Source organism: Hipposideros armiger, unplaced genomic scaffold (assembly GCF_001890085.2).
Source record: "Hipposideros armiger isolate ML-2016 unplaced genomic scaffold, ASM189008v1 scaffold_354, whole genome shotgun sequence".
NCBI classification, from domain to species: domain Eukaryota; kingdom Metazoa; phylum Chordata; class Mammalia; order Chiroptera; family Hipposideridae; genus Hipposideros; species Hipposideros armiger.
In genome coordinates this window covers 584,166-593,861 of record NW_017731704.1, presented here as the reverse complement: position 1 = coordinate 593,861, position 9,696 = coordinate 584,166, and positions in this window count along the sequence as shown.

The window sequence follows — 9,696 nt, the reverse complement described above, 5'->3', positions numbered from 1 at the left end:
GTGAAAGCTCTATCCAGGTTCTCTGGCCAATCTGCAGGGCACTGTGGTGTTTCCCCAGCCACCTCCCCCACCCCAGGAACTAGACCCAGCATAAATGGGGGTGCTCAATGGCAAACATACAAGGGGGCCCTTCACCTGGAGATAGAGCCAATGGGAACAGCAGGGTGCCGCTTTGTGCACTCCCAGGGCTGTGCACACAAGAATCTCCCCAACCTGAAGAGAGTGTGGAGCTAACAAAATGCTGTGGTACCTGCCTTCGGGGCTACACTGTCCAGAGAAAGTGCAGAGATAGTGGGGTGCTACTGTGTGCTCAGGTGGGGCTGCCTCTCCTGGAGAGATTGTAGAACTAGCAAAAAGCTGTGGTACCTGCACACAGAACTGCCCCATCCACAGAAGGTGTGAAAATAGTGGGGCACTGCGTCATGTACACATAGGGATGTCTCAGCCAAAGAAAGTGTGGAGTTGGCAAAACTTTGCAGCATCTACATGTAGGGCTGCCCCTGGCAGAGTGAGTATGGTGCTGTTGTGCAAACACAAGGCTGCTGCACCTGGAGAGAGGGTGGAATTAGTAGGGTGTTGAGATGCAAGCACGCACAGCATCCCCGCCAAGACCCTGTTCTGATCACAGACAGTTAAGCAGAGAGGCAAGCCAAACACACACCTAGCAGCCCTGTCTACATCAGGCGGCCCCACCCAGATTAGAAGGGTAAGGAAACACACACATACCAGCCTGTCCCACCTAGAGCCCACTCCTTCAAGCCAGTCACCCACATGCACCCACCCGGACTACAGCTGGCCTGCCGAAACTATTCAACACACAGTCTACACAGAGACCACTCTTTAAGACGGGGAGGGATAGCTCTTGTATCCAACTCACAGGAACAACACAGAAAGTCAAACAAAATGGGGAGATAGAAGGATATACCTCAAATGAATGAACAGGGAAAAAAGAAACAAAACACCAGAGGAAAACACTAATAAAATGGAGATAAGTAATTTGCCTGGTAAAGTATTCAAAGAAACGGTTATAAGAATGTTCAACAAACTTGAGGATACAATAGAGGAACTCAGAGAGCACTTCAATAAAGAGATAGAAAAGGTAATAAAGAACCAATCAGATGAAAAATACAATAACTAAAATGAATATAAGAAATTGACAGCAGATTAGTTAATACAGAAGAATGGATTAGTGACCTGTAAGAATATTGAAAATCACCCAATCAAAACAGCAAAAGGGAAAAGAATTTTAGAAAATGAGGATAGTATAAGATTTCTGTATAATATCAAGCACCCAAACTTTCACATTATAGGGATTCCAGAAGGAGAGGAAAGAGAGAAAGGGGCAGAAAGAATATTTGAAGAAATAATGTCTGGAAACATTCCTAATCTAGGGAAGGAAACAGACATCCAGGACCAGGAAGCACAGAGAATTCCAAATAAGATGTACCCAAAGAGACCCACATGAAGCCATATTTTAATTAAAATGGCAAAGTTAAGGTTAAAGAGACAATCTTAAAGGCAGCAATAATGAAACATCAAGTCACATATGAGAGAAACCCCATAAGGCTATCAGCTGATTTCCCAGAAGTAAATTTACAGGCCAGAAGGGAGATATTTACAGGCAGAAGATAGTAAGTGCTGAACAAAAGGAATCTAAAACCTAGAACACTATATCTGGCAAGGTTATCATTTAGAATTGAAGAAGAAATAATGCTTTTCCCAGAGAAGCAAAAATTAAAAAAATTCACAATCACAAAACAGGACTTACAAGAAATGTTACAGGGTCTTCTTTATGCAGAAAAAAAAAAGCCATAACCAGATATAAGAAAATATAGGAAAGAAAAAAAAATTCCACTGGTAGAGGCAAATATAAAATAACCACAGTGAGTCAACCACAATAGTAGCAAAATTAACTGTAGCAATAGTAGCAAAGTTAATAGTAGCAAAGTTTACTGTAAGTACAAAAATAATGAGGGGATACACAAAACAAAAAAACATAAAACATGACATCAAAAACATAAAGAAGGCGAGAAATAAAAATGTATTGCTTTTAGAATGCAATTGTACTTAAATGCCTATCGGCTTAAAATAGACTGCTATAAATATAAATGGATATATATGAATCGCATGGTAACCATAAAAATACAAAAAAATTCATAAAATGAAGATAAAAGAATTCAATCAAGACACAAAAGAAAACCAACAAATCAAAATGGAAAAGATCAAGACAGAAAGGAATGGGGAAGAGCAACAAAACAACCAAAAACCAATGAACAAAGTGGCAATAAGCACAAACCTATCAATAATTACTCTAAATGTAAATGTACTAAATGCTCTAATCAAAAGACATAGGATTGTAGATGGATAAAAAAACATGACCCATCTATACGCTGCTTATAAGAGACTCACTTTAGATCAAAAGACACACAGATACTGAAAGAAGAGGGATAGGAAAAGATATTCCATGCAAATAGAAACAAACAAAAAACAAAACAAAGAATACAAAACAAGATAAAGAAGGACATAATTTGAAAGGGGTCAATCCAAGAAGAGGATATAACAATTGCAAATATCTATGCACCCAACTCGTATATAGCAAATGTTAATGGGCATAAAGGCAGAAATTAAAAGTAATACTATAATAGTTGGGGACTTTAACCTGCCACTCACCTCAATGGATAGATCCTCCACACAGAAAATTAATAAAGAAATAATGGCCTTAATGCCACATTAGACCAGTTTGACTTGACAGACACAGAGAATTTCATCCAAAAACTGTAGATTACACATTTTTCTCAAGTGCACATGGAACATTTTCCAGAATAGATCACATACTAAGCCACAAAACAAGCCTCAATACATTCAAAAAGACTGAAATTATATCAAGCATATTTTCTGATCACAAGTGCATGAAACTAGAACTCAATTGGAAGTCTTAGCCAGAGCAATCAGACAAGGAAAAAAAAAAAAGCCATCTAAACTGGAAAGGAAGAAGTAAAACTGTCACTATTTGCAGACGACATGATAATATATATAGAAAACCCAAAAGAATCTACCAAAAAATTAACAGAATCAATAAAAGAATTCAGTAAAGTAGCAGGATACAAAATTAATATACAGAACTGTGTCACATTCTTATATGCTAATAATTAACAATCAAAAGGAGAAATTAAGAAAACAATTCCATTTATGATTACGCCAAAAAGAATAAAATACTTAGGAATAAATTTAACCACTGAGGTGAAAGACCTGTACTCTGAAAACTATAAGACACTGAAGAAAGAAATTGAAGAGAATACAAAAAAATGGAAGGCTAGGCCATGCTCATGAATTGCAAGAATTAATATCATTAAAATGGTCATACTACCCAAAACAATCTACAGATCCAATGCAATTCCTATCAAAATACCAATGGCATTTTTCATAGCACTAGAACAAATAATCCTAAAATTTTTATGGAACTACAACAGACCACAAACAGCCAAAGAATCTTGAGAAAGAAGAGCAAAGTTGGAAGTATCAAACTCCCTGATTTCAAAGTATACTACAAAGCTATAATAATAAAAACAGCATGGCATTGGCACAAAAACAGACAGATCAATGGAACAGAATAGAGAACCCAGAAATAAACCTTGCTTATATGGTCAACTAATCTATAACAGAGAAGATAATATACAATGGAGTAATGACAATTTCTTCAACAAGTGGTGTTGGTAAAACTGGACAGATATATGCAAAAAAATAAAACCACTCTCTTACACCATATACAAAAATAACTCAAAATAGATTAAAGGCTTAAATGACTTACATGTAAGGCCTGAAACCATAAAAATCATGGAAGAAAACATAGGTAGTAAATTATTTGACATCAGTCTGAGTAATATGTTTTTGGATATGTCCCCTCAAACAAGGGAAACAAAAGCAAAAATAAACAAATGGGACTTCATCAAACTAAAAAGCTTCTTCACAGTGAAGAAAGCCATCACAAAGCAAAAAGAAAACTTACTGAATGAGAGAATATATTTCCAAATTATATATCCGATAATATACAAGAAACTCATGCAACTCACAAAAAAAATAAACAATCTGATCCAAAAAATGGGCAGAAGACATGAAAAGACATTTCTCCAAAGACATACAGATGTCCAATAGACACACTAAACAATGCTCAACATCAATAGTCATCAGGGAAATACAAATCAAAATCACAATGAAATACCACCTCACATCTGTCTGAATGTCTGTTATCAAAAAGTCAACAAATAACATGTGTTGGTGAGGATGTGGAGAAAAGGGAACCCCTCATGCACTGTTGGTGTGACTGCAAATTGGTGCAACCACTATGGAAAACAGTATGGAGGTTCCTCAAAAAGCTAAAAATAGCTCTACCATACAACCCTGCAATTCTACTTCTGGTTATTTATCTGAATAAATCCAAAACATGAATTCAAAGATATATGCACCACTAGATTCATTACAGCATTATTTACAATAGCCAAGATTAGGAAGCAACCTAATTGTCCATCAACAGCTAAATGGATAAAGAAGTGATAAATATACAATGGAATACTAGTCATATAAAGAATAAAATATTGCCATTCACGATAGCATGGATGGAAATAAAGAGTATTATGCAAAGTGAAATAAGTCACACAGAGAAAGGCAAATATTATATGGTTTCATTTATATGTGAAATCTAAAAATACAAACAAAACAAAAACAGACTCACAGAAACACAGATCAAAGGGATGGTTGCCAGAGGGCATGGGTGGGGGGATGGGTGAAGAAAATGAAGGGAAATATAGTCAATAATATTGTGATAAGTTTGCAAGGTGACAGATGATTACTAGAATTAGTGGAGTGAGACCACATTGTAAGGTATAAAAATGTCAAATCACTATATTGTACACCTGAAACTACTATAATATAATATTGTATACCAATATACTTAAATACTAATATTTAAATAAAAAGGGGGGCTTTACAAAAAAAGTGGGATGGATGTTAGGGAGGTATAAGCAAATATGTCTGACACCATATTTTACAAACAGTGATGCTATACTGATCTAATAGGAAATAATTATGATGTATATTTTTTTGTTTGGTATATATAATCTACCTAATTTAATATTTGATGTGTGCCATTATGTAATGAATAGGCTACCCTGGCATCTTTAGATATAATGTGAATGATGGAATTAGAGGGATACTGGAGAAACTAATACACAGAGAGTGCCAAAAAAATGTATCCACATTTTAAGAAAGGAAAAAAACTGTATTAAATTATAATACTCAATATATACCAATAACAAAAGATGAATACAAGTCACATTTGACTTCTGCAATTACAAGAGATGCTCAAAGTGGTTACCATCAGTGTCCAGACATTGCTGATTACGGCGAACTACTGCTTGAGCAACGTTGGCCAAAGTGTCCACTTGTACACATTTTTTTGGCACCCCCAATATATTGGAGCTTACAACATATTTACAAAACTTTTTTCTCTTTTTGACTAAGATATTGCCTGAGTCCTATGGCATAGTGCACGCCAGGTGGTCTATCAAATCTCCTACATTGTCTTGACCCTAAATGTCTTGTCTTTTTGTAAGTTAAATAGAGATCCCAATTTAATAATTCTCAAACTCAAATGTGCATAACAATTTCATGGTGTGTCTATTTAAAATACAGATTCCTGTGGTCCATCACCAGAGATTTTCATTTATTAAGTTTTCAGAAAGACTCGAGAATTTACACTTTTGTAAAACAGCCCAGATGATTTTGACATAGGTGCTCTGGAGGTCACACTTGGACAAACACTGCCAAAAGTGTCATGGCTTCTCCCTAATATCAATACCAGTTATTACTATTATTATTATCATTATTATTATTATTACTACAAGTTATCTACTAATAGCTGCTCCTCAAATTATCAACTCATAATTTTCCTGAATGAGAAATCAGTGATAAAGAATATCCAAAGATTGTTATATATTACTGTGAATTGATTTTTGTTTTTATATTTGAATGTGAATGTCTAATCGTAACTGTATCTCCTTAAACCTTAGTTACATTGGCTGTTAATGACTGTTTTACAAGAATGTGTTTGGCATGCTTGACACTTACATGGAGTAAGGTTAGTCAGAAATGGCAGTGTCAACAGCAGCTGAGAACAAGGCATCTTCCAAATTAATCCCATTACAGACTAAAAGATTTCCATATAGCTGAAGATTGTGACAGATGCAGGCAGTGTAAAATGCCTTTCCAAAGCCTTCTTTTTAAAAGACTTGGAAATGAAATCAGGTAGCTTTGTGAATAAAGATAAAAAATTCAACACTTAGTAGATGAAATCAAAGATATGTAAAGTTATATTTAGTGACTATGAGTGTCGACTGGACTGTGGTCAAATAAGCTTTTTCAATTTGAAGCAAGTTTCATTTTTCATCATAGGGACTTGGAAAACAATGAACAGAAAAATAACTGTCCATGTGCACAGCAATAGAGAGGAGAGAGAATATTTTGTCAATAACCAGGAGTAACATTAGTATAGTAAAGCTGAGTCTTTGGGGGGAAAGTGTTAGGCTGAGAGAAACTGTTTAGGATTACCCAAATTACAAGTGTTGAATCTTTAGATAGCAAGTGACTTTCTGTTTTAGTTTTCATGTCATTCTGCCATAAAGAAATTATATCTTGAGTATGGCAATGCGTGCCTTCTGGTCAGAATAAAGTCATAATTCTTACTGTAAATGAATAAATTGGTATTATGTTTTACATCCCAGTCTCTCATTAATTTAATTTAGAGTAAGTTAACATCCCTGAGTCTGATCACATCTGAGGAGCTAAACAATTGATTTTCTGGGCAAAGAAATTTCAACAAAACCCAGACTTTAATGAAAACACCTTTTAAATGCGACCCTGAGAGATTTTTGGTAGAGCATTACAAAGTATATCAATACTTTTGTAACTATACGAAAAATAGACAACCCCCTATCTTTCTATTTATTTCTCTGCCAAATGCAACATATTCAATATAAAGATTTGTATGAGATCATCAGCCTTGTTTCTAATGAGGATATATTTGTTGTTATGGGAAAAAGAAAGTAAATTTAGTTCTGGCCATTTGCTGTAGCTCCCCTCTTTAAAAGGAATTAAACATATTCACTTGAGAATTAGTGTGTTCCTTTACTGCTTTTTCTCAGAACTCTGGTAAAATGAAGGCATAAAAGAAAGTTACATTGGGCAAATATCTTATTCTCCATTCTTAAATCTTGCAAATACAATTCCCAGTGTCCCGCATCTAGAATCACTATGTTAAACTCAGTTCATTCATGCAGTTCCAAAAGAAATCGGTTGGGACTCAAACTGCATAGTTAAGTGTTCAATTCAGAAGTTCTCCCCACACCTCATTTTCACCCAGTAGAAAAATATGTAGATATTACAGACAATTGTCATGTGAATTAAAGTGTGCATAATTTTTAATATTTCCAACAGTAAACTCTTTTGTGGAGACTTCCTAAGTGAGACAAGAAGGCTTTTTCTGCCTTTTTTCTCTCTCTAATCCAGTATCTGAGATATAAAACTTAGAAGATTTTTAATATGTTATAAGATATTAACCCTTCATGTTTTATAGGAATAGTTTATTAGCAAAATCTCCTCACACGTAACTACATAATCTGAAAACTGTCTTTATCTTCTCACACGTTTCAATCGAAAGTCTACTCCATTGTTCTTTATACATAGTTTCCCTCTGGTTAATGTTTTTTTTTTTAATTTTGGTTTCTGGTTATTATTTTTTTTAAAGAGAGAAATATCTGCCCACTTAATTTCATAATGTACACATCTGAAAATTGGGCAAGGCAGACTTTCCTTTCCTTAATTCTCTTAGCTAAGTTAATGGCAAATATCACTAGAGTATTAATCAGTACTAGTAGCACTGAGATGCTTCTGCAGAGCAACTTAAATGAACCATTGCCCTGAAAATTGCTTCAGTACTCTAATTAGAAAGGCTTGATAGCTATTCCAGCAGGCAAGACTCTCTCTACTTCCCCCTGCTCCCCACCTGTTTTCTGGAAGGACAACTTATGTTTATGTTTTGTTTCATATCAAATGCAAATTTGTTGTTTTCTTATGCCATATTGTAAGGAAATAAATTTACATAGAGTAAAAAATAATGTTTAATTGAATCGATACCTATTTATATAAGTCTTCAAAACCATATTAAAACAAAAATTTATAATCAAGTGAAATGCTTGTGAGAATTATTTATTTTGCCATAATAAGATAAAACACATGCGATCCTTTGCCAATTGATAATTTATAAAAATATTTTTTTCTTGGGGTTTCATTTAATATGGCTTCATTTTCACTATGTAAAATTACTACCTTTTCTAAGAAATGAGGGAATAATTTTAAAAATCGATGGTTAGACCACACAATTCATGATTCCCTTTGAAATGTATCAGGAGCTATCTCTTTAGTCAGCTTTTATATGTACTTTGTTATGTATTTACTGAGTGTTTACATTAGGCCAAGTGTTGGGTATGGAGTTCCGGACTAGAGATATATGTATTAATGGATTACGGTCAAATGGTTTTTAAATATTACTGGTGGAGTCATATAATCGCACAGTTATTTTCACCATTATTAATTACAAGGTCCTGGGGAAGGAAGGGTCTGTTACTTTGTAAAAACTGACAAAAAATGGTATGATTAGATAATAGTGTATGAGTAGTAAATGACCTTCTGTGAGACTTAAAGGTCAGGGAGAGATCTGGGCATGTGAGACCTTTATACTGTGTTAATAATTCTAAAGCAAATCCCTCCCCCCCCCCAAAAAAAGGGAATTTTTATTTAATTAAAAATGCAGTCCTGCCAGATATACATATTTTCTTCCACATTTTGTTATGAAAAAATTTCAAACATCCAGAAAAGTTAAAATTATTCTACAGTCAACTCCTAAATACCCATTACCTTGATTCTATAATTGTAAATATTTTGTTATATTTGCTTTAACCCATTTATCTACCAATTCACTCATCCATGTATTGATCTACTTTATCTTTTGAAGCACTTTGAAAATTGAGGTATAATTTACAAACAGAAATTTTATCCTTTTTTGTATACAGTTGTATGAACATTGACAAAGCATAGTGTCAAGTAACCACCATAATCAGGATACACAACAGTTTGAACTTATTTTTTAATGCACTTCAAAGTTTTCTTGGACATTAGTACATTTCACCCCTAAGCATTTCAGCATGCATATCGTAATTAGAGCTCAAGATTTGTTTAAGGTTATTTATATATTTTAAGGTAAAATGTATATACAGTGAAATGCACAAGTCATAACTTTTCTATGAGTATTGACCAATGCAAAAAGCTAATCTGTGCAACCCCAAATTCCTATCAACATTTTCTTAAAAGTTCTCATCACAAGAAAAACATTTCTGTAACTATGCAGGTGAAGAACATTAACATATTTTAATGATCATTTTGCAATATATACAAATACTAAATCATTATGTTGTACACGTGAAATTAGAATGTTATATATCAAATATATCTCAATAAAAAAAGATATATAGGGCCGGCCGAGTGGATCAGTTGGTTAAGAGCTGGCTCAAGAGTTTGAGCTCTGAGCAACAGTGGTTCAATTCCCAGCCCGAGCTGAGCAGCCGCTGAGCTGCCAACAGGTAGCAG